Genomic DNA, 23,628 nt, shown 5'->3' on the forward strand with positions numbered 1-23,628 from the left:
TGCCTCTGAGCCAATCAGCATTTGCCAAATGCCATTGAAACTGCAGTACTGTAACCCGCCCTCCTCCTGCAGCCCGCCACATGTGACGAGACTCGAGAGGATACAGAAGATGAGGATAAACCGATAAAGTAAGTGTGGCTGACTGTGTAGTGTATTGAGGCGGGCACAAGTCTGCTCTGTTCCCTGCGGTTTGTTTACGTTACCAGGCATCCATCACCCCCGCTTGTTCTCGGGACCGGAGCGGCTGTGAGTCTGTGACAGTGAGTGATGTAGAGACGGCTCTCTGTCTGGCAGTTATAATGGAGGGAGCGATTCCAAAAATAATTACATTTGGATTTAAGGATTAGGTTTTAGATGTTGGTGAAAAGAAGAGAATGGCGGTATGCAAGGTCTGCAACTCAAAAATAAGAGACACGTCCACCACAACATCCAAATTCATCCGTCACTACAAAACCCACAAAGAAAGGTAGGTACAGTAACGTGTATGTGTAGCTAATTTTAACTAAATAATTGTCTCCTCAAAGGTTAGCTAATGTTTTAATTCAAGCTAGGTTAAATTTGAAATCTATCATGCATTTTGTTGAAAAGACCTTGTGAATGTAAGACAGGACTGTAAAGTTGAATTAGAGTTTTGACTAGGCGAAATGACATTGCAACTACTTACTGTATATGCAAATTAGGCCTACATCCCACTTTAGGTGGGAGCAGAGTGTATTGTTGTTCAAATCAATAAATCACATAGCTAACTTTTTTCCTATCTCTCTTCTGTTTACTCTATAGATATGAAGAGTACATCCATACCAAAGGGACTTTTGATGCTAGCCAGCCTCAAATCTCACAATTCATCGCACAGGGGACTGTGCAGCTATACCACTGCAACCACCAGCAGCAGAAGGCAATTACAAACTCAATCCTGTCAGACCTCATTATAAACTGCAACATGCCACTGTCCATCATTGAACATCAAAGCTTTCGTCGCATTTGTCAATAGTAGACAACAAGTACTCTCCAGTAAGTAGAAGAACAATTACTGGCAAGCTTGACAATCTGGTGGCAGATAGGAAAATGAAGCTGAAAAATGAACTCGCAGTGGTAGATCATCATGTCAGTGACTGTAGATATATGGTCAGACCGCAGGATGAGAGGCTTTCTTGGAGTCACAGTGCACTGGATCAACATTGAGGATGACCGTCTTCAGTTGAAATCACAGTTGCTTGCGTGCAACCGCTTCAAAGGTCCCCATACAGGGGAAAGAATTTGTGAGGAATTTGAGCAACCTTAACCTTCTCTGACCCTCTATACCTAAAAGCTGCTCTGCTGGATCCTTCATTTGGCACCATGTGGTTGACCCATGATGTTTTGGCTCCCGAAAATGTCAAGGAGGCTGTGTCTGCGATGATAAAAAGTATGTTATGTTTTTGGTAATAACCCGTTTGCAGTAATAACACCTGAGTGCATTGAGTCACTGTTTTATGCTTGTGTTTTTCAGACTTGATTCTCAAAGAGGACTGCAAACCCACCCCAACAACCACCGATGAAGACGAGCAAATGCCAGTGGCAGAGCCAGAGAGTCAGTCTGGGCTGTTCTCAGCATACCGCAAAAAACAGAAGAGAGATTCATGTTCCAGTCCCCAAATTCAGCTGAACCAGTATGTAGACATTTGTGATGGACAGAACTGCCTTCAGTTTTGGGCCATGAACAGGCACATGCTCCCCTCTTTGTTCAGGGTAGCGGTAAGAGTTATGTCAGTCCCTGCATCAAGCGCACCTGTTGAACATGTGTTCAGCCATGGTGGGGTGATAATGCGACCCCATCGCTCAAAACTGAGCGAGAAAGTATTTTCCAATTTAATTTTTTGCAAATGCAGTGCATTTTAACTGGCTATTTTCATCACCATTCAAGTGTCCAGATGTTGGCATTGTGTCAAGTTCAAACTTTGAGCTTAGTTATTTTTCCCTCAGCGAGGACTACATTTTTTCAGACTTGTTGGCCATTTAATTGCTGAGTGTTCTGCTCCTTGTCTGCTGTCTGGGCATTCAAAGTGTTTCTTTAATATGCCAAGAAAAAAGCACTAAGCAGTTTTGTTAATGTTGAAAATAAAACGAAACCTTTCCTGAAAACTGACTTTTAACTCATTTAAAGGTGGAAATGGGGTAGATCAGTATTTTGACTTAATTTGTGACTTGACCAAAATAAATGACTTGACTTGACTTGTCTAACACGGACTCGACTTGACTTGCTTGCTTTTCGCCACAGTAACTTGAGACTTGCTTGTGATTTGCACATGTGTGACTTACTCCCATGTGTGAATTCTGGCCTGCCCCCTAATGCTGCAGGGCATAGTACTAAAGGTAGTGATACAGAAAGCAAAAAAAGTATGCAAACTGATCATCAGGAGTCATCGAGAACCCCCCTAGCAAGTGCAGACAGTGCTAAAAAGGTCTCAAGCTTAACAAGGGCTATTGGTCTAACACCCTGTAAGCAAGTGCCCAGGGCGTCCGTATAGTTGCTGAACCCGATACCTAAGATATAAAGATTCTGTATCAAATGAAAAAGTAGGTTAAGCAGGTGGATGTAAAAACTCTGCCATCTTTTACATCAATATAAAGAAGCCCATCCTCTCAGCCTAATATGCGCACAAAATACATACAAATGCAATACAGAACTTTACATATTCCAAAGAAGTGTATACATGACAGAACAATCAGTTAGAATAACCCATCTTAATATAAGATGAGTAGATATTGGACAATTGTAAAGGAGTGGATCAGGGGAATAAAGTATTGAAGGATCGTGATGACTTTAAAAAACTGAACCATTTATAAAAAGGGCTAAAGGGCTTGTAACTAAAGGCATTATTTAATCCTGGAGGTTTGAGAGCCGATAGGCTGTGAATCCAGCGAGCTTCTCGCTGTAACAGCCTATCATTATCTCCTCCTCGTTCATTGGTTGGTAGATATGCTATTGAAAAAAATGCATTTTGGATAAATCGAATCAGTGGAATAAACCCATATGTCTGCTAATGGGTGTCTCCATCTTGGACTTGGAGACTAGTGAGACATGATCACGAATGCGGTGAAAGAAGGGTCTCTTCGTTTTCCCCACATAATATGCTCCACAGTCGCATATCATAATGTAAACCACTCCTATTGATTGGCAATTGGCCAGAAATTTAGGTCTATAGATATGTCCATCAGGTAGTGTAATTTGTTGGGCTCCATAAATGTATCTACAAAAATTATATTTATTACAGGGAAAGGTTCCTCGGAGTCTATTTTTATTTGTTGTTTTGGATTGGTGATGGCTGTGGACCAGACCATCTTTCAATGATCTCGACCTTCTAAAGGTTATTTCAGGGTGGGTTTTGAGGGGTTTAGATACAGCATCATCTGCCAGCAATAGGTACTAATATTTCTGCATTATTTCACAAACTTGTTTTTGTTGTCCTGAGAAATGGGTAATCAATCTCAACCCCACCTCAGATTTTTTTAGATTTTTTTACCATGAATCAGTTGCACCCTATCTTGGTTTTTGGCTCGATTGTAAGCCTTTTTGAGGCATTTCTTGCTATAGCCTCTTTCATGGAGATGCAGCTGTAGCGCCTTAGCCTCTTCTTCAAAATCAGTGTCTCTACTGCAATTCCTCCTTATCCTTAACCACTTCAGCCCCGGAAGGATTTACTCCCTTCCTGACCAGAGCACTTTTTACAATTTGGCACTGCATCGGTTTAACTGCTAATTGCGTGATCATGCAATGCTGTACCCAAACAAAATTTGCGTCCTTTTCTTCCCACAAATAGAGCTTTCTTTTGATGGTATTTGATCACCTCTGCCGTTTTTATTTTTTGTGCTATAAACGGAAAAAGACCGAAAATTTTGAAAAAAAAATGATATTTTCTACTTTTTGTTATTAAAAAAATCCAATAAACTCAATTTTAGTCATACATTTAGGCCAAAATGTATTCAGCCACATGTCACATTTGGTAAAAAAAAAGTCAATAAGCGTATATTTATTGGTTTGCGCAAAAGTTATAGCGCCTAAAAACTAGGGTACATTTTTTGGAATTTACACAGCCTTTAATTTATGACTGCCTATGTCATTTCTTGAGGTGCTAAAATGGCAGGGCAGTACAAAACCCCCTCAAATTACCCCATTTTGGAAAGTCGACACCCTAAGAAAACTGCTGAGAGGCATGTTGAGCCCATTGAATATTAATTTTTTTTGTCCCAAGTGATTGAATAATAACAAAAAAAAAAATTACAAAAAGTTGTCACTAAATGATATATTGCTCACACAGGCCATGGGCATATGTGGAATTGCACCCCAAAATACATTTAGCTGCTTATCCTGTGTATGGGGATTTTGGGAGCCTAGCTGCGTACGGGGCCCCAAAAACCAAGCACCGCCTTCAGGATTCCTAAGGGCGTAAATTTTTTATTTCACTCCTCACTACCTATCACAGTTTTGAAGGCCATAAAATGCCAAAGTGGCACAAACCCCTCCCAAATGACCCTATTTTGAAAAGTAGACACCCCAAGCTATTTGTTGAGAGGCATGTTGAGTCCATGGAATGTTTTATATTTTGACACAAGTTGCGGGAAAGTGACAATTTTTTTTTTTTTTTTTTGCACAAAGTTGACACTAAATGATATATTGCTCAAACATGCCATGGGCATATGTGGAATTACACCCCAAAATACATTCTGCTGCTTCTCCTGAGTACGGGGATACCACATGTGTGGGACTTTTTGGGAGCCTAGCTGCAGACGGGGCCCCGAAAACCAATCACCGCCTTCAGGATTTCTAAGGGTGTAAATTTTTGATTCACTCCTCACTACCTATCACAGTTTCGAAGGCCATAAAATGCCAAGATAGCACAACCCCCCCCCAAATGACCCCATTTTGGAAAGTAGACACCCCAAGCTATTTGCTGAGAGGCATGGTGAGTATTTTGCAGCTCTTATTTGTTTTTGAAAATGAAGAAAGACAAGAAAAACATTTTTTTTTCTTTTTTCAATTTTCAAAACTTTTGTGACAAAAAGTGAGGTCTCAGCAAATAGCTTGGGGTGTCTACTTTCCAAAATAGGGTAATTTGGGGGGGTTTGTGCCACCTGGGCATTCCATGGCCTCTGAAACTGTGATAGGCAGTGAAGAGTGAAATCAAAAATTTACGCCCTTAGAAAGCCTGAAGGCGGTGCTTGGTTTTTGGGGTCCCGTACGCGGCTAGGCTCCCAAAAAGTCTCACCACTCATGTGGTATCCCCGTTCTCAGGAGAAGCAACAGAATGTATTTTAGGGTGTAATTCAGATATTCCCATGGCATGTTTGAGCAATATATCATTTAGTGACAACTTTATGCAAAAAAAAAAAAATGTGTCTTTTTCCCGCAACTTGTGTCACAATATAAAATATTCCATGGACTTGACATGCCTCTCAGGAAATAGCTTGGGGTGTCTACTTTCCAAAATGGGGTCATTTGGGGGGGTGGGGGTTTGAACTGTCCTGGCATTTTATGCACAACATTTAGAAGCTTATGTCACACATCACCCACTCTTCTAACCACTTGAAGACAAAGCCCTTTCTGACACTTTTTGTTTACATGAAAAAATTATTTTTTTTGCAAGAAAATTACTTTAAACCCCCAAACATTATATATTTTTTAAAGCAAATGCCCTACAGATTAAAATGGTGGGTGTTTCATTTTTTTTTCACACAGTATTTGCGCAGCAATTTTTCAAAGCATTTTTTTGGGAAAAAACACACTTTTTAAAAGTTTAATGCATTAAAACACACTATATTGCCCAAATGTTTGATGAAATAAAAAAGATGATCTTAGGCCGAGTACATGGATACCAAACATGACATGCTTTAAAATTGCGCACAAACGCGCAGTGGTGACAAACATAATACATTTTTAAAAGCCTTTAAAAGCCTTTACAGGTTACCACTTTAGATTTACGAAGGAGGTCTACATCTAAAATTACTGCCCTCGATCTGACCTTCGCGGTGATACCTCACATGCATGGTGCAATTGCTGTTTACATTTGATGCCAGACCGACGCTTGTTTTTGCCTTTGCGCGAGAGCAGGGGGGGCAGGGGTGCTTTTTTTTTTTTTTCTTTATTATTTTTTTGCTTTTTTATCTTATTTTTAAACTGTTCCTTTCATTTTTTTTTAATTATTTTTATTGTTATCTCAGGGAATGTAAATATCCCCTATGATAGCAATAGGTAGTGACAGGTACTCTTTTTTTGAAAAAATTGGGGTCTATTAGACCCTAGATCTCTCGTCTGCCCTCAAAGCATCTGACCACACCAAGATCGGTGTGATAAAATGCTTTCCCAATTTCCCAATGGCGCTGTTTACATCCGGCGAAATCTAAGTCATGAAATGCTCGTAGCTTCCGGTTTCTTAGGCCATAGAGATGTTTGGAGCCATTCTGATCTCTGATCAGCTCTATGGTCAGCTGGCTGAGTCACCAGCTGCATTCTCAGGTTCCCTGTTGGGACAGGAGAGCCAGAGAAAAACATGAAAGACGGTGGGGGGGGCACTCCCTCCCACTGCTTGTAAAAGCAGTCTAGAGGCTAATTAGCCACTAGGATTGCTTTTACATGAAAGCCGACCGCTGGCTGAAAAGAATGATACCTAAACCTGCAGGCATCATTCTGGTATAACCACTCAAAGTCCAGCAACATACCAGTATGTTGCTAATCCTTGTTGGGCATATATTGTAAACTTTTTTTTTCATGCAGCCTGTGGGCTGAACGAAAAAAAGAGATTGATCGGTGGGTATGCCCACCATTAGAATACCTCCCTTCATCCATCCACTTCTAATGATGGGCATACATGCACCGTATATATATGCCGAAGCATGGGGGCATACTCCCGCAAAAGTTAGGAGCAAATCGCTCCTCCTCCCTCTGCTGCCCCCACGCTTCGGCATATATGCTGAAGTATGTAACTATGGTGGTGAAATCACCTCCGACAACGCTGGAGTCACAGCTTTATGTATCGTGGGAGCAAACGCTGTTGCTGTCAAGATAAATAAATCTGCGCTGCAACTGAATGGCGTACCTGCTAAGCAAATGATGGTTAACAATAAAACATTACAGTATAACAGTAAGACTTACCATACCTGCAAAGCAAATACAAAAAAAACATAGTAAAAAATAAAAAAATTTACGCAACCTGTGCCTAAAATATATATAAAATCATTAACAATAAAACACAGTAAACAGTAAAGTATAAAAAAAATTGCATATCTGAAAAGCAAACATGGTAAAACATAATAACAATAAAACATAGCAGAATAGAATACAGTAAAAAAGAGCAGAACAATAGAGAGAATAGAAAGAGAGAGAGAACAATAAAATGACAACTATTTTTGTTTTTTTTATTTTATATTTTTTTTTTTTTTTTATTAATTAATTTATTTTTTCTTTTTACATTTTATTTTGTAACTATAACTTTTGAAACTGGTACCAGGTTCGGGTCTCTCAAAATGCGATGGTATCTTGGGAGACCCTATGTTAGTGTGCCTAGTCTGTGCAGTGCTGTACTCTACGCTAATACTCAACTAGTGAATGGTAGCGTTCAAAACATTCACCAATGCAAAGACCAGGATTGTCAGGACAGGAGGGACAATAATACCGGGTGTCACGCCTATATCCGCGCTTGCTGCAGACACGGCATCTTCTTTGGGGGGCTCGTTGGGTAGGGGTACTCGAGAGGACATACAGAAAATGCCTCTCATGCAGTCGGCTTACTGCATTTGGTTGGGGAAGGTGAGGTGGAGCACCGTCTGGAAACAGAAGGGCTCTGACGATCTCTTCCTGGAATTTTGGGAAGGATCCAGTCCGTCCTGAAGCTCTGTATAGCACATGAGCGTTCAGCAAAGCCAATTGAAATAAATAAACAGACACTTTTTTGTACCAGCGTCTGGCCTTACGGGCAACTAGGTACGGCACCAACAACTGGTCGTTGAGGTCCACCCCTCCCATGTTAAGGTTATATTCGTGGACACAGAGGGGTTTCTCCACAACACCAGTCGCCGTAGTAATGTGGACTGTCGTGTCTGCATGAAGGGAGGTAAGAACGAAAACATTCTTATTATCCCTCCACTTCATAGCGAGCAAGTTATTACACTGCAAGCAGGCTCTCTCCCCCAGCCTAAGACGGGAATCTACAAGCCGCTGGGGAAAGCCCCAGCGATTAGGTCGCACAGTGCCACATGCTCCAATCTGTTGATCAAAAAGGTGACTAAAAAGTGGCACGCTTGTGTAATAATTGTCCACGTTCAAGTGGTACCCCTTTCCGAATAAGGGTGACACCAAGTTCCCACACAATCTTGCAAGCGCTTCCTATGTAGTCAGGGCAGTTTGTCGGCTCTACGTGACTTTCTTTGCCCTTGTAAACCATAAAACTACATGTATAGCCTGTGGCCCTGTCACAGAAAATGTAATCAGGGACTCATCAATGCAGACAAATTGATGGGGAGTAAACAAGTCTGCAAAACTTTGGTGGAAGTGGTTTACGAGGGGCCGAATTTTGTAGAGCCGATCGTATTCAGGGTCTCCACGAGGAGACAGAGTTCATTTTTGTTGAAGTGCATGAACCGCAAATCTGCTCGTATCGTGCCCTGGCAATGGAGGCAGAGAACACGGGCATATGGTAAATTGGGTCAGTGGATCAATATGACCGCAACTCACTCTTTTTATTTATGCCCATGTTGAGGGAAAGGGCCAAAAAGATCTTAAATTCGGAAAACGTAATTAGTTTCCAATCTCTGGCAAGGGAGGACTGGGGATTAGCGGCGATGTGTTGACCAGCGTACAAATTGCTTTGGTCCACAATAGATCTATAGAGATCTTCGTTGAAAAACAGCGAATAAAAATCCAGTGATGTAAAATCAACTGTTTCCACCTGAATGCCGGGTTGGCCAGTGAATGGGGGAAGTACGGGTGCTGCAGAAGTGGTGGGTTCCCAATTCGGATTGCCGAATGCAGCAGGAAGGGCACTATGGGCACGACGGGCCTGTGTTCGTCTTCTTGGTGGCAGCGGGACACTACTTGTGCTTGCCACCTCGCCAGCTTGAACTGCACTTATGGGACTCGCCACGTCACCAAGTGTTACTGCAGTGCTGGATGTACGACCAGGGTGTACTAGGCCGATGGTGCTTGCCAGTTCACCAGAAGGAATAGCGGCGCTAGTACTTCTCTGCTCCATACGAGGGACCTGCGGTTCTTGCACATCAAGGACAGAAGAAGAAGTTCGGGGTCTGGTACGCCTGACCTTGGCAGGGACCACAACTCCGTCGTCAGAGCTATCTGTCATGGAGCCACTGTTCTCTATAGGATCGTATTCTGAGCCTGAATCTGACAGATGAGTGACTTCCTCTTCACTATCTGTCATGCTCAGAAACGTGTAGGCCTCTTCACTAGTGTACCTTCGATTTGCCATTTTGGGCTCTAAATTTAGTGGTACACTAGTGAGACTCACAGGTAAAAAAGCTCCTGACTGTTAGCGACTGTATCAAAACGCTACCAAAAAAACTGTTAGCGATCGCAAGGATCAGGCCTGACTCTGTGAACGCTGCAGTTATCCATAGTTACATAGTTAGTCAGGTTGAAAAAAGACACAAGTCCATCCAGTTCAACCATAAAAAACAAAAAAAAACAAAAAAAAATATCGTACAATCCAATAGACCCAATTCTATATCAACAGTTGATCCAGAGGAAGGCAAAAAACCCCAGCAGAGCATGCTCCAATTTGCTACAGCAGGGGAAAAAATTCCTTCCTGATCCCCCAAGAGGCAATCGGATTTTCCCTGGATCAACTTTACCTATAAATGCTAGTACCCAGTTATATTATGTACATTTAGATCCAGGCTTTTCTTAAAGCAATCCACTGAGCTGGCCAGAACCACCTCTGACGGGAGTCTATTCCACATTTTCACAGCTCTTACTGTGAAGAAACCTTTCCGTAATTGGAGATGAAATCTCTTTTCCTCCAGTCGTAAAGAGTGCCCCCTTGTACTCTGTGTTGACCGTAAAGTGAATAACTCAACACCAAGTTCACTATATGGACCCCTTACATATTTGAACATGTTGATCATATCCCCCCTTATTCTCCTCTTCTCAAGAGTGAATAAATTCAGTTCCTCTAATCTTTCCTCATAGCTGAGCTCCTCCATGCCTCTTATTAGTTTGGTTGCCCTTATCTGCACTTTTTCCAGTTCCCCGATATCCTTTTTGAGAACTGGTGACCAAAACTGAACTGCATATTCCAGATGAGGTCTTACTAATGATTTGAACAGGGGCAAAATGATATCTCTCTCTCTGGAGTCCATACCTCTCCTAATACAAGAAAGGGCTTTGCTCGCTTTGGAAACCGCAGCTTGGCATTGCATGCTATTATTGAGCTTATGATCTACCAAAACCCCCAGATCCTTCTCCACTACGGATTCCCCCAGTTGTACTCCCCCTAGTATGTATGATGCATGCATATTCTTAGCCCCCAAGTGCATAACTTTGCTCTTCTCAACATTAAACCTCATCTGCCACATAGATGCCCAATCAGACAGTGCATTGAGGTCAGCTTGTAAATTGGAGACATCCTGTAAGGACGTTATTCCACTGCATAGCATGGTGTCATCTGCAAAGACAGAAATGTTACTTTTGATCCCAGACCCAATATCATTTATAAAGATATTAAAGAGTAAGGGTCCCAGCACTGAACCTTGGGGTACACCACTGATAACCTTAGACCATTCAGAGTATGAATCATTAACCACTACTCTCTGAATTCTGTCTTTTAGCCAGTTTTCTATCCATTTACAAACTGATATTTCCAAGCCTGTGGACCTTAACTTACACATGAGCCGTGTGTGCGGAACTGTATCGAACGCTTTTGCAAAATCCAAGTATACCACGTCCACAGCCACCCCTCTGTCCAAGGTTTTACTTACCTCTTCATAAAAAGAAATCAGGATTGTCTGACAACTTCTGTCTTTCATGAATCCATGCTGTCTGTTGCTTAAAATGTTTTTTTCCAGCAAGAACTTGTCTGTGTGGTCTTTTACTAAATGCTCCAGTATCTTCCCGACTATAGAAGTTAAACTAACAGGTCTATAGTTACTTGGTAAAGACTTTGATCCCTTTTTAAATATAGGCACCACGTTCGCCCTGCGCTAATCCAGTGGTACTATTCCCGTCATTAATGAGTCCCTAAAAATTAGATACAATGGGTTTGAAATTACAGAGCTCAATTGTTTTAGGATCCGTGGGTGGATGCAGTTATGTGTGCTTAGTGTTTTGTAAGTAACAGTGATAGATTGATACTGCACTTGCGTGGGCTGGGCCGGGCCGAGGGGCAAAACGCAGGTGCTAGCAGGTATCTGGGCTGATCCCACTAACACTGCGTTTTTGGGAACCCTAAACTGCTGGGGACGCTAGTGTAGATCTGATCAGATCAGATACTGATCTGTTCAGATACTATACCACTAAGGGCGGTGTATGCTGCGTGCGTGGGTGTTAGCGCTACTGGCACTAACATGACGCTGCCTGGGGCGACGCAGACCTTATCTGACCCTAAAATCTAACTTATATCCTTATATCACCGCCGGGCGATCAGGGGGCTAAACTTTTATTAGGTAATAAACGGCAGGTGCCCTGAAACTATAAAAAATAAACTAACTAACCAGCGCCACCCGTAACAGTTATACGGTGATCACTGGTGAAAGTGTTAACTATGGGGCAATCAGGGGGTTAAAACCTTTATTAGGTAGTATATGGGGGTCCCTGTCGCTATAAAACACTGACGGCGATCCTATATAATTTCCTCCCTAACTAGCGTCACCTGGGACACTAATACAGCGATCAGATAAACGATCGCTTAGTGACACTGGTGATGGGGGTGATCAAGGGGTTAACCTTTATTAGGGGGGGGTTAGGGGGGTACCGTAGACCTAAAGGGGGTACCCTAGACCTAAAGGGGGCTAACCCTAACTGCCCTACCACTTATAACTGTCACAAACTGACACCAATGCAAAAAAAAACCTGCTATTGGTGTCACTGTGACAGGGGGTACAGGGGGGTGATCGGGGGGTGATGGAGGGTGAAAAGTGTGCCTAGTGTCTTCTACTGTTAGTGTAGTGTTGGTGCACTTACTTGGATGTCTTCTCTCCTCGGCGCCGGAACGAATAGACCGGCTCGAGGAGAGATGACATTACTTCCTCTGCCGCTGTTTACATTACAGCAGCAGAGGAAGGATTTCATTGGCCGGGAGCGATCGCGAGGGGGTGGCCATGAATGGATGGCCTCCCCCTCACCTCCGATCGCCGGGGGAGAAATACCGACCGCCTTGAGCACCGGGGGGGGTCCGATTGGATCCCCCGCCCGCGGGAGGCAAGTAACGTTACTTTGCCTGTCCGTGCCATTCTGCCGACGTATATCGTCGTGAGGCGGTCAGCAACTGGTTAAGTACTGTCTATAGGGGATGCTCATTACCAGGGAATTAGGACGAGAACTATCCACATGCAGGATAGAGTTTCCTGCAGAAGATTTTCGGAATAATGTGGAGCAGAGACTACCATCAGGATTAACAAAGATTTTGACATCCAGAAAATTCAGGGTTTGTTGGTGAAAATCTAAGGTGAATTTCAGACTGAAATCATTATATTATCATTCAAAAAAGTTGAGCAGCTCATCTTGTGTCCCCTGTCCAGACTAAGAAAATGTTGTTGATAAAACGTTGCCAGACTAGCACCTTGCTGAAGAATTGCTGCAAACCTTCCCTGTAAAAAAGGTTGCGCTCCCACTGCCCCAGGTACAGGTTGGCATAGGATGGGGCACACTTGGTCCCCATCCCCACCCCTGCACCTGGAAGTAGTGGGAGGGTCCAAAAAAAAATGTTTGTCAATATGAAGCAAAGCAGGTCAAGAATAAACTTATTGTATGGTCCAGTTGTACAATCCCGTTCGGAGATGGGGCCCTTCACAACCCCAACTCATGGGGATTGGAGTTGTAGAGGGCCTCCACGTCAATCGCCGCCAGCCATGCCCCCTCAGGGATATGCATCCCATCTAGGGTTCTCAAGAGATCCATAGTATCCTGTATGTATGAGGTCAATGCCCCCACATGGGGGCGAAGATAATCACTTACCATTTTTCTGGCTGCCTCAGTAAGGCACCCATTTCCTGAGACTATTGGTTGCCCTGGGGGATGGGATAAGTTTTTATGAATTTTGGGCAACGCATAAAGCGTGGGTGTTTTTGGGATTGAGTGTTTAGAAATTTAGTTTTTTTATTTATCAAGTTATTGTGATATGCAGAACCTATCAATTTTCTGAAGCGTGTATCAATATTCTTGACAAAACCCTCGGATACTTTTTTGTACCAATCACGATTATTGAGGAGGTCCATGACCATGGTTTCATATTGAACACTTACCACTAGATTGCCTCCTTTATCTGAGGGCTTGATAATTAACTTAGGATTGTCTTGCCAAGAGCGGACTGCTTCCTGTTGGCCAGGTGTTAGATTGGAATGGGAAATTATCTTCCATTTGGTTTGTTAAATTTCATTTGTGACCTGTTGTGTAAAGGCTCAAATATTTGGGTTTCTTGAAGTGCCGGAAATGCCCGAGATTTGGGTTTGTATTCTTTGGCAAAAAAAGAAATAAATGGAACATCCACGGGAGGAGCGTCAACCGGCCGAGACCAAGAATCCCCTGGGTTTGGGGGCTCAATCTCGTCAGTATGACCCTTCTCCCATAGTTCCATCAGATCATCGAGAGCCTTCTTATCGTTGATTGTAATTTCATCCCACAAGAGATTGTCTAGGGGTTGTGGTGGAGCTTGCGTTTGTTTTTTATCATAGAAAACTTTAAACATTAGTTTGCGCGAGAATAGGTTTAAATCCTTGATGAGTTCAAATTGGTCTATTTTTTGGGTGGGACAGAAGGTTAGATCCAGACCGAGCACCTGAATTTGTTAAGCAGATAAAGGATAAGACGATAAATTGATTACTTCAAATGTGTTTTGGACATAGGTATCTTTTGTTCCCCATTGAATACTTTCTTTGGGTCTAGTGCCTGTTGAGAAAAAATTGGTGCCAGACGTATATCTGCCTGTTGAGATATCCTGTTTCCATTCCCAAGAGGGGGCGATTTAAATAAGCAATTTTTACAGAGCAAATTGAGGTGGATTTTTCGCCTTAACGCAACTGCACCTCCGGGCCTGAATGAGGCGTTTAACTTTAAACCGTATCTGGAAGGTTTCCAGTCAGGCATATGTGAGTTGGATTTATAGGCGCAAGGGCTGTGAGGCCCCTAATTTACCATCCCCTATAAGTACAGATAACATTTTATATCATTGATTGCTGTTATATATGTATTTATGTATGCGATTGATGTTTGTACACCTTATGTATTTTTATACATTGCAGTATATTGTGTTTTGCCAACTGACATGTATCATCACTACTATGGATTATTAATTTCTTATGTCTTTATGTTTTATCAACAGATCATTTGAACATTAAGATTTATTTCATGTACACTACAGATATATTTTTGGTTGTGCTGACGTGCGAGTCCTCCACTGCTGACCACTAGGTGGCGCTATCTCTCCCTTTTCTCTATGCAGTTCCTTGGAAGGACCCCCTGACATCTGGCTACCTTGGGGTTTTGACCTTTGGGCGGGCAGCGAGTGGTGGTCAGGGGCATTTCTCCGCTCCCAGGTGCGTAGGGGTCCCCAGGTCTCGGTCATACCTTGGCCGCGATCGGGGACCTCCTTATCTGCAGAAACTTCTGTGGGTAGGACTCCTTCCTGTTTGTGCCTCATCGTGAGGTGCAGACGTACGGGATGTACATGCGCCGGTTAGGGTTGCAACGTCATCCCTTTAATCCAGGACACATATTAATTACACAGGTTCTGATCCTGATTTAATGCAGATAAGGCACCAAGTGAGTTTAATTACCACATTAATCAGCCACAGAACCTGTGTAATTAATGTGTGTCCTGGATTAAAGGGATGATGTGGCAACCCTAGCGCCGGTGACGTCACAGCACGGGATGCCGCTCCGCCCCTCGGGGCGGGCGGGCCCCAGGTGCCGCTTCGTCAGAGAACACCATGTCCCAATGCTGTAACTATTCACTATTACCAGTCACTTTTGGTTACTTTTGTACTAAAATACATACAGTGCTCTTTAGTGCCCTGACTGTTGCTTTTTGTTTGTTTTGTCTCTTATTTAACTTTAGAGACATATACACCAAACAACTGCATTATATACTAATTGGTGGCCGGCTAGCTGTGGTTGTTTAATCCATCCTTATCAGCTGGGTGATCTTGCCTCAATTGCCCTGTCTCCTGTGCCTTACCGCTGACAGTCAATTTCTTTCCCCTGGTTGTTATTATTGGATCTGTCCTTGGCTGTCCCTTTGACCCTGGAAGAGTATTTTACAAATTTACAACTCAGTTTGTTCGGCATTGATCGGCTCCCTCATGTAAGTAGTGAGATCCATTGTTATATAGTCCTCATATATGTTTTAGCATGTTAATTCCCGTTGAAAGCACAATTCTAATGAGAAATCTATATTGAATTATATTGTTACTCTTTTATACTAATATCTACTATATTTACATTTATAGAACAAAATACGATTGTCCCAAATGACACTAAGCCTCTGAGGAAGGACGACATAGTCCAAAACATGTTAGGCGTAATTTTTCAGCATTATTCTGCAGTATTCAGCAGTATTCTTGCTAGCCTGATTTAAGGCAGCTAAGTTTCATGCCTATTTTGTATACTGAGCATAATTGTTATTAACAGTATATTTTTACGTTCCAATTCTTTGACATTGTAATTTTACCAATTTGTGATTATTAAATAAACATTTTTACTCTATACCTAGTCTGCCTTTCAAAGTCCAGAGGGGTTATACTGTGCCTTGAGCACTAGGTTTTCTCTTTTGTTTGACATATTGGATTGGACGGACCAGGTTTTCTGCAGACACTGCCAATCCTTGCTTTATTAATCAATTTATTGGGTTCAGCACCCGCAATCCCCTCAATCAAGGGGTTGGCAGTCTGTGTATTATACTTTAACAACATTTTATGTATAAGAATTTTTTAGATTTCTCAATTAATTTTTGTATGCCTTTCACTGATTGTTGCATGTTATAACCTATAGCTTCGTGGACTCTACCATACATAGGCCCATTAAATTATTGCATTTTTTCATCTGCCTTATAGCAGTGACCAAACGAATTTCCTGCCCCCCATCCTTAGATTATTTCTTGTCAATGCTATAGCAGAATATCTGGGTGAGGACTGGGAGAGCCTCATGTCCAAAACTAAAGACTTTGACACCAATAAGCTCATAGAATCAGAGATTAAATTTGCTTTTCTTAACCTTACTCATACTGTGGAGAAAAAAGCCTATTTATTCTGGCACATTAAGTCTTTTGAAGACTATCAAAAAGATGATGTCAACCCTTTTGGACTTCGGGTGCAGATCATCCCATCTTTTGAGAAGATCGAACCAGAGTTTAAGACAGCTTGGGAGAAAGTTCTCGAACGATGCTCTGTTGAACTAATGAACTAATGTTGATTCTGGAATATCGTAAGAGAATGTTAGAGCTTTATATTAAAATTGACTCTCTAAATACTCAACTACCAAAATGTAAAGCACATACCCTCCATGACCAGTTAGAAAAGGAGGTTAGAGAGCAGTTTGAGGAATACAACAAAGAGATGCTTATTAAAAAAGACAAAAAAAATTTTGGGACAAAGAGGCCTTTCAGGAAGAACGTGCATACAGATGGACCGATAGTTATAGCAGAGGTGGGGGACTCGAGTCACATGACTTGACTCGAGTCAGACTCGGGTCACCTGTTTGAGGACTTGCGACTTGCTTGACAAAATTAAATAAATGACTCGACTTGACTTTGACTTGTCACTAATGACTTGCGACTTGACTTTGACTTGGGCTATTTGACTTTCAATAACTTGGCACCACCAGTGCTGTGTCTTGGCCTAGGCAAAAGCCGCCCCCCCCACAAAAGAAAGCTCCCCCGAGTCCCGGCTTCGGGGTACATCAGTATTTTGACTTAATTTGTGACTTGACCAAAATAAATGACTTGACTTAACTTCTAACAGGGACTCGACTTGACTTCCTTGCTTTTCGCCACAGTAACTTGGGACTTGCTTGTGACTTGAAGGTTAAGACTTGAGACTTGCTTGTGACCTGCACACGTGTGACTTACTCCCATCACTGAGTTATAGAGCACCAAATTCTAGCAATACATATGTTCGTGCTCCTTATCGCACAAATAATAGAACAAAGATATCTCAAATATCTAAATCACCTATCGTGTCTCAACCTGCACCGGCACCTATGAATGCATGTAGACGTCAGAAATGCAGCCATCCGGGCAATATCTTGAACAATGACATTTCTGACACAGATGATTCCCCATCTTCATACACTAGAGAATATTCTAACAAATCCAAGTCTTCTCACACTAAAACATCTCACCAATCTAACACCTCCACATCTACCTCACTTTCTGGTCCATCTCGTCAAAGCAATTTTTTAGATCGCATGCAAGCACAAACCAAGAAACATCAGGACGACAACTTACACAATCAGCCACACAAATTGAAGAAAACTCACCCATCCACCAATCACCAAATATCATGAACTTGTCTGATTATATTCTTTCAGCTGATGAAACAAAAATTCTAGAAAAGGGCCTCGCTTTTTGTCCAGTTGCACACATTGACAAATTTTAGGTCATCAAAGATGTGCACCTTTTCATCCGTAACCTTCTATTAAAATCTTTGTATACGAAAACACAAGCGGGTGAAAGTATCACCCACACTACTACTGAAGTAGAGGCAATCGAGAGCCTCATGACATTATTGGAAGAAAATGAATCTCAAGAACTCATAGATTCCCTTGACCTTGAGGCTGTTCTGGCAGAGGTTGATGAGATGACTCCCACACCTCCCCATATAAGTCTAATCCCATTTCTTTAAAAAAGAAATCAAGTCTTTATCCCACTCCAAGCTCATACCCCAACGCTGCCACGTTCCTAAAACTGGTCTTGAGAGACATACGCAATCTGAAAATTTCCCCTCACCAACATGTTAATCTTACACATAATGAACAACAGGCACTTCAGTCATTGAGAGAAAACTCAGCTATTACAATCAAACCAGCCAACAAAGGAGTTAATATTGTGATACAAAACAACACTGATTATGTTGAAATGTGTAATAAGATATTAGATAATCCACAATGGTACAGACGCATACCCAAGTCCATGATTGATGGCTTTATAAGAGACTTTTAAGTGCTAGTTGATCAGGCCTACTACCACAATATTATTGACAAAAACACCTGAGAATACATTAAGACGGTCTTCCCACAGGAGGCAACGTTCTATGCACTCCCAAAAATACATAAGAACACTCACCAGCCACCAGGGAGACCAATCGTATCAGGGAGAGGCAGTCTCACAGACAACCTCAGTAAATTTGTCGATAGACTGCTCCAACCATTGGTGGAAACTCTTCCATCACATATCAAAGACACCATCCATCTGCTCCAGATTTTGGATGGCCTCCATGTCGATGGCGACACTCTCCTAGTTGCCATCAACGTGGACGCCCTATATAGTTAAATTTCTCACAATCTGGTTCTTTTCACTTATACGACATATGTTACTCCGTTCAAACAAGTACACTGACTCTTTGATTGAGTTTATTGTGGCATCCCTTGAATTCATTTTAAAACACAATTACTTTTCCTTCAATGGCTCCCACTACCTCCAGGTACAGGGCGTTGCTATGGGTAAATGCTGTGCCCCGGCATACGCTAACCTGTACCTGGGGGAGCTGGAGAGATTGTTGGTTTCTGATGACGTAGCATGTGGATATATCGGGCATGCCATAGCCTGGTATCGCTACATAGATGACGTCATCATGTTGTGGGATGGCCCCAGTGCAACTCTCTTTGAATTTTTGGAATACATCAATTTAAGTAATACATTCAATCTCAAATATACTATGATTCATGATGTATCCAGAATCTCATTTTTGGATTTGACAAGTATTAAACATTTAGATGGCTCTTTCCAAAGCGAGCTCTACAGAAAGCCCACAGGGGGCAATACTATTCTTGAAGCTTCCAGTTTCCACCCTGGACTCTTGCTGGCATCTATCCCATTCGGACAATACATCAGAACTAGACGCAATTGTTCCAGTGATGTTTTGTTTGAAAAGGAAGCACTTACATTGAGGACAAGGCTATGTGCTATAGGCTATTCCAATGGAATCTTGAAAAAAGCATATCAAAAAGCTAAAAACAAAGTTCGAAAGGACCTTCTTTTTTCTAAAAAACAGAGCAAAGAATCCATACCCACATGGGTTATTACAAGGTATTGTCAGCAGCATAGACAGATTAAGATTATTCTACACAAATACTGGCATTTGCTCAGCATGGACACTATATTAGCACCATTTGTCCCTATTCAACCATTAATTACTTTTCGTAGAGCTCCATCTCTACGTGACAAACTTGTCCACAGTGAATACAAAATCAATAAACATAATAGTGTCAAACCAACAGGGACATTCAGATGTGGCAATTGTAATTACTGCCAGTATATGGATACTGGAAAGAATGTAGGCTTACCAAATGGAGAGAAGTTTAGACCTAGACATTTTATTGCCGCACTGCAGGTGTGGTGTATTTACTGCAGTGTGAATGCAATTGTTACTATGTGGGAAAAACCAAACTTGAATTCTGGCAAAGAATTTACAGACATATTGCCAGTATTAAAAAGAAGGACCCTGGTCTTCCACTTGGAAGACACAGTCGTACAGTGCATTTAGAACACACTCCCAAGGTGCAATTTCTTGCACTGGACCATATTCCAAGCAACACAAGAAGGCCGATTTAAATAAGCAACTTTTACAGAGCGAATTGAGGTGCATTTTTCGCCTTAACGCAACTGCACCTCCGGGCCTCAATGAGGCGTTTAACTTTAAACCATATTAATTTGGTGAAGGAGATCCACTATCAAGCACGAATTCAGCAGCACATATTATATTTGCTTTATTTGCTCTAGTTGTATTAAGTACTTACTATCGGGACTGTTATTTTCACTTTTTTTTCACTTTTCTTGCATTTTTTTAATATCAATTATATTGTGAGTAGAGGAGAGCCGATCGGCTGCTCTCCTGACAGGGGGGTCTGTGCTGATAATCAGCACATTAATTATCAGTGCAGAACCATCGATGCCCACTTCAGACCACCAGGAATACTAATTTCAGACCACTAGGTGAGCCCACCAGGGATGCCAATCAGTGCTAATCAGTGCCCATTTGGATGGCACTCTGTGCCCATCAGTGATTGCCTGTCAGTGTTGCTTATAAGTGCCATCTATCCGTGCCACCCATCAATGTGCGCACCGTGCCGCCTATGAGTGCGCACCGTGCTGCCTATGAGTGCGCACCAGTGCCACCTATCAGTGCTGTCTATGAGTGCCCATCAGTGCCTCCTATCAGTGCCATCTATGAATGCCCATCAAGTGCTGCCTATCAGTGCTGCCTATCAGTGCCAATCAGTATTGCCTCATTAGTGACTGTCAGTGCAGCCTCATCAGTGCTCATCATTGAAGGAGAAAACTTATTTACAAAGTTTTGTAATAAAAACGAAGAAAAACTTTTTTCCCCAAATTTTTTGTCTTTTTTTATTTGGAACGCAAAAAATAAAAACCCCAGTGGTGAGCAAATACCACCAAAAGAAAGCTCTATTTGTGGGGAAAAAAATGATAAAAATGTTTGGGCACAGTGTTGCACGACCGCGTAATTTTCATTCAAAGCTGAAAATCGGCCTGGGCAGGAAGGGGGGAAGTGCCCAGTATTAAAGTAGTTAAAAAATGTACATTTTATTTATCATTATATTCATTTATCCAATTACATTTGGGGGGATGTGTATAAAAATGGTTGCAGTTCCTAAAATTGCAATAAATAAGTAGGTTTTGGACTTGTGCCATACTCTTTCCATTTTCGAATAATGGATTGACAGTGCTCCGTGAGATGTTTAAAGCTTGGAATATTTTTTTATAACCTAACTCTGCTTTAAACTTTTCCACAGCTTTATCCCTGACCTGTCTGGTGTGTTACTTGGCCTTCATGATGCTGTTTGTTCACTAAGGTTCTCTGACAAACCTCTGAGGGCTTCACAGAACAGCTGTATTTATACTGAGATTAAATTACACACAGGTGGACACTATTTACTAATAAGAAGACTTCTGAAGGCAATTGGTTCCACTAGATTTTACTTAGGGGTATCAGAGTAAAGGGGACTGAATTCAAATGCATGACACACTTTTCACATATTTATTTGTAAAAAAATTTGAATACCATTTATCATTTTCCTTCCACTTTACAATTATGTGCCACTTTGTGTTGGTTTATCACATAAAATCCCAATAAAATATACTTATGTTTTTGGTTGTAACGTGACAAAATTCCAAGAGGTATGAATACTTTTTCAAGGCACTGTATATATATACCCCACAGGCACAATTTTCATACTTTTGGCCCTTGAATTAAAGCTGAAAGTCTGCGCTTCAAATTCATTTGGATTGTTTAGTTTTAATTTTATTCTGGTGGCATACAGAGCCAAAAGTATGAAATGTATACCTGTGGGGTATATTTACAGTGCCTTGAAAAATTAATCATACCCCTTGAAATTTTTCACATTTTGTCATGTTACAACCAAAAACATAAATGTATTTTATTGGGATTTTATGTAATGGACCAACACAAAGTGGCACATAATTGTGAAGTGAAAGAAAAATGATAAATGATTTTCAATTTTTTTTACAAATAAATATCTGAAAAGTATGGCGTGCATTTGTATTCAGCCCCCTTTACTCTGATACCCCTAAGTAAAATCTAGTGGAACCAATTGCCTTCAGAAATCTCCTAATTAGTAAATATTGTCCACCTGTGTGTAATTTAATCTCAGTATAAATACAGTTGTTCTGTGAAGCCCTCAGAGGTTTGTTAGAGAACCTTAGTGAACAAACAGCATCATGAAGGCGAAGGAACACACCAGACAGGTCAGGGAAAAGTTTAGCAGAGTTAGGTTATAAAAAAAATATCCCAAGCTTTAAACATCTCACGGAGCACTGTCAATCCATCATTCGAAAATGGAAAGAGTATGGCACAACTCCAAAACCTACCAAGACATGGCCGTGTTCGTAGCTGGCCTGGGATGCAAAGGGCTAAGTGAAATAATAAGTGACTTCCCCCAGTTAATTATAAACCCAGAGAAGGTACCAAATGTGTCTATAATCTGCAACTCTGTTTGCAAGGAGGAGGACTATCCCCAAGATAAATGTCAGAGGATAGTTTTTCCTCCAAGATCCCTACGCCGATGCCCTTCTCTGAGCCAGCAGCATGGATTTGAGCAGTCAACGTTGGCTAGAGCATATAAATCAGGGGAGAGGGGGCAGCCATGTCTCATCCGTCTATAGAGAGGGAAAGCAGCAGATAACAGATAAGGAGTTATTAGCATGGACCCTGGCCATCGGTGAGAAGTACAACATACGCTTCCAGGAAATAAAGCGGGGTCCAGACACAAACTTGTGGAGTCCAGACCAGAGCTAGTCCCATTCAACAGAATCAAAACTTTTTCAGCGTCTAGGGAAACCACTACCCTTGGGCTATCTGCAGTGGCCCTGACTACATGGGTGAGTAATCTGCGTATATATTATCGGTACCTCTGCCCGTCATGAACCCAAAACGGTCTGTAGGATACTAGATTAGTTATAACCTTATTCAATCAGTTTGAAAATACCTTTCAAAATTTTTGCGGCCATGTTAGTGATTGGTCTGCATGAGGAACAAAAGGCAAGATTCATGTTGGGTTTGAGGAATAACTACTGCCAGCACATCCATCATGGGACCAGGCAAAGAACCAGATTCAAAGGATTGCATCAACATACAATAGGAATAGAAAAGAATTACCCCATTTAAAATAATCACATTTTGTTGCGTTGCAGCCTGAAAGGAAGACAGACACAGTTTGTTTGTTTTATCCAGCTGTATTTACCCAGTGCAACTTACAACATCCAAGTGAAAGATATAACACCACCATGTCAAAAATAAATTCATAAACAAAATCTCTGAGTTAGAAAAAGGATCACCCCCCCTATAAATAACTTGTAAACTCAAACAGGTGTAGCTAATCACCTTCTCAATGGCACACAAAGCCATTTAACTTTCAACTGTGGTTATTTTGATTAGCTCAGCATGAAAAGAGCTTTCCTGGAGTGTTTTAGTTCCTTGTTGTGCAACTGAAGCAAACAATCAGCTATGGTGACGAGGCACTGTCGAAAGATTTCCAGGATAAAGTTGTGGACAGGCACAAATCAGGAGATGGATATAAAAAAAATTCAAAGGTTTTATCAATGCATAGAAGCAGAATGATGTCTATTATTAGGAAGTGGAAGGTATTTGGTACAACACAGACCCTCCCTGGATCAGGACATTGCTCCAAACTGGATGAAATAGCCAGGAGGAAACTGGTCAGAGAGGCTACCAAGA

This window comes from Aquarana catesbeiana, linkage group LG04, assembly GCF_042186555.1.
Source record: "Aquarana catesbeiana isolate 2022-GZ linkage group LG04, ASM4218655v1, whole genome shotgun sequence".
NCBI classification, from domain to species: Eukaryota; Metazoa; Chordata; class Amphibia; order Anura; family Ranidae; genus Aquarana; species Aquarana catesbeiana.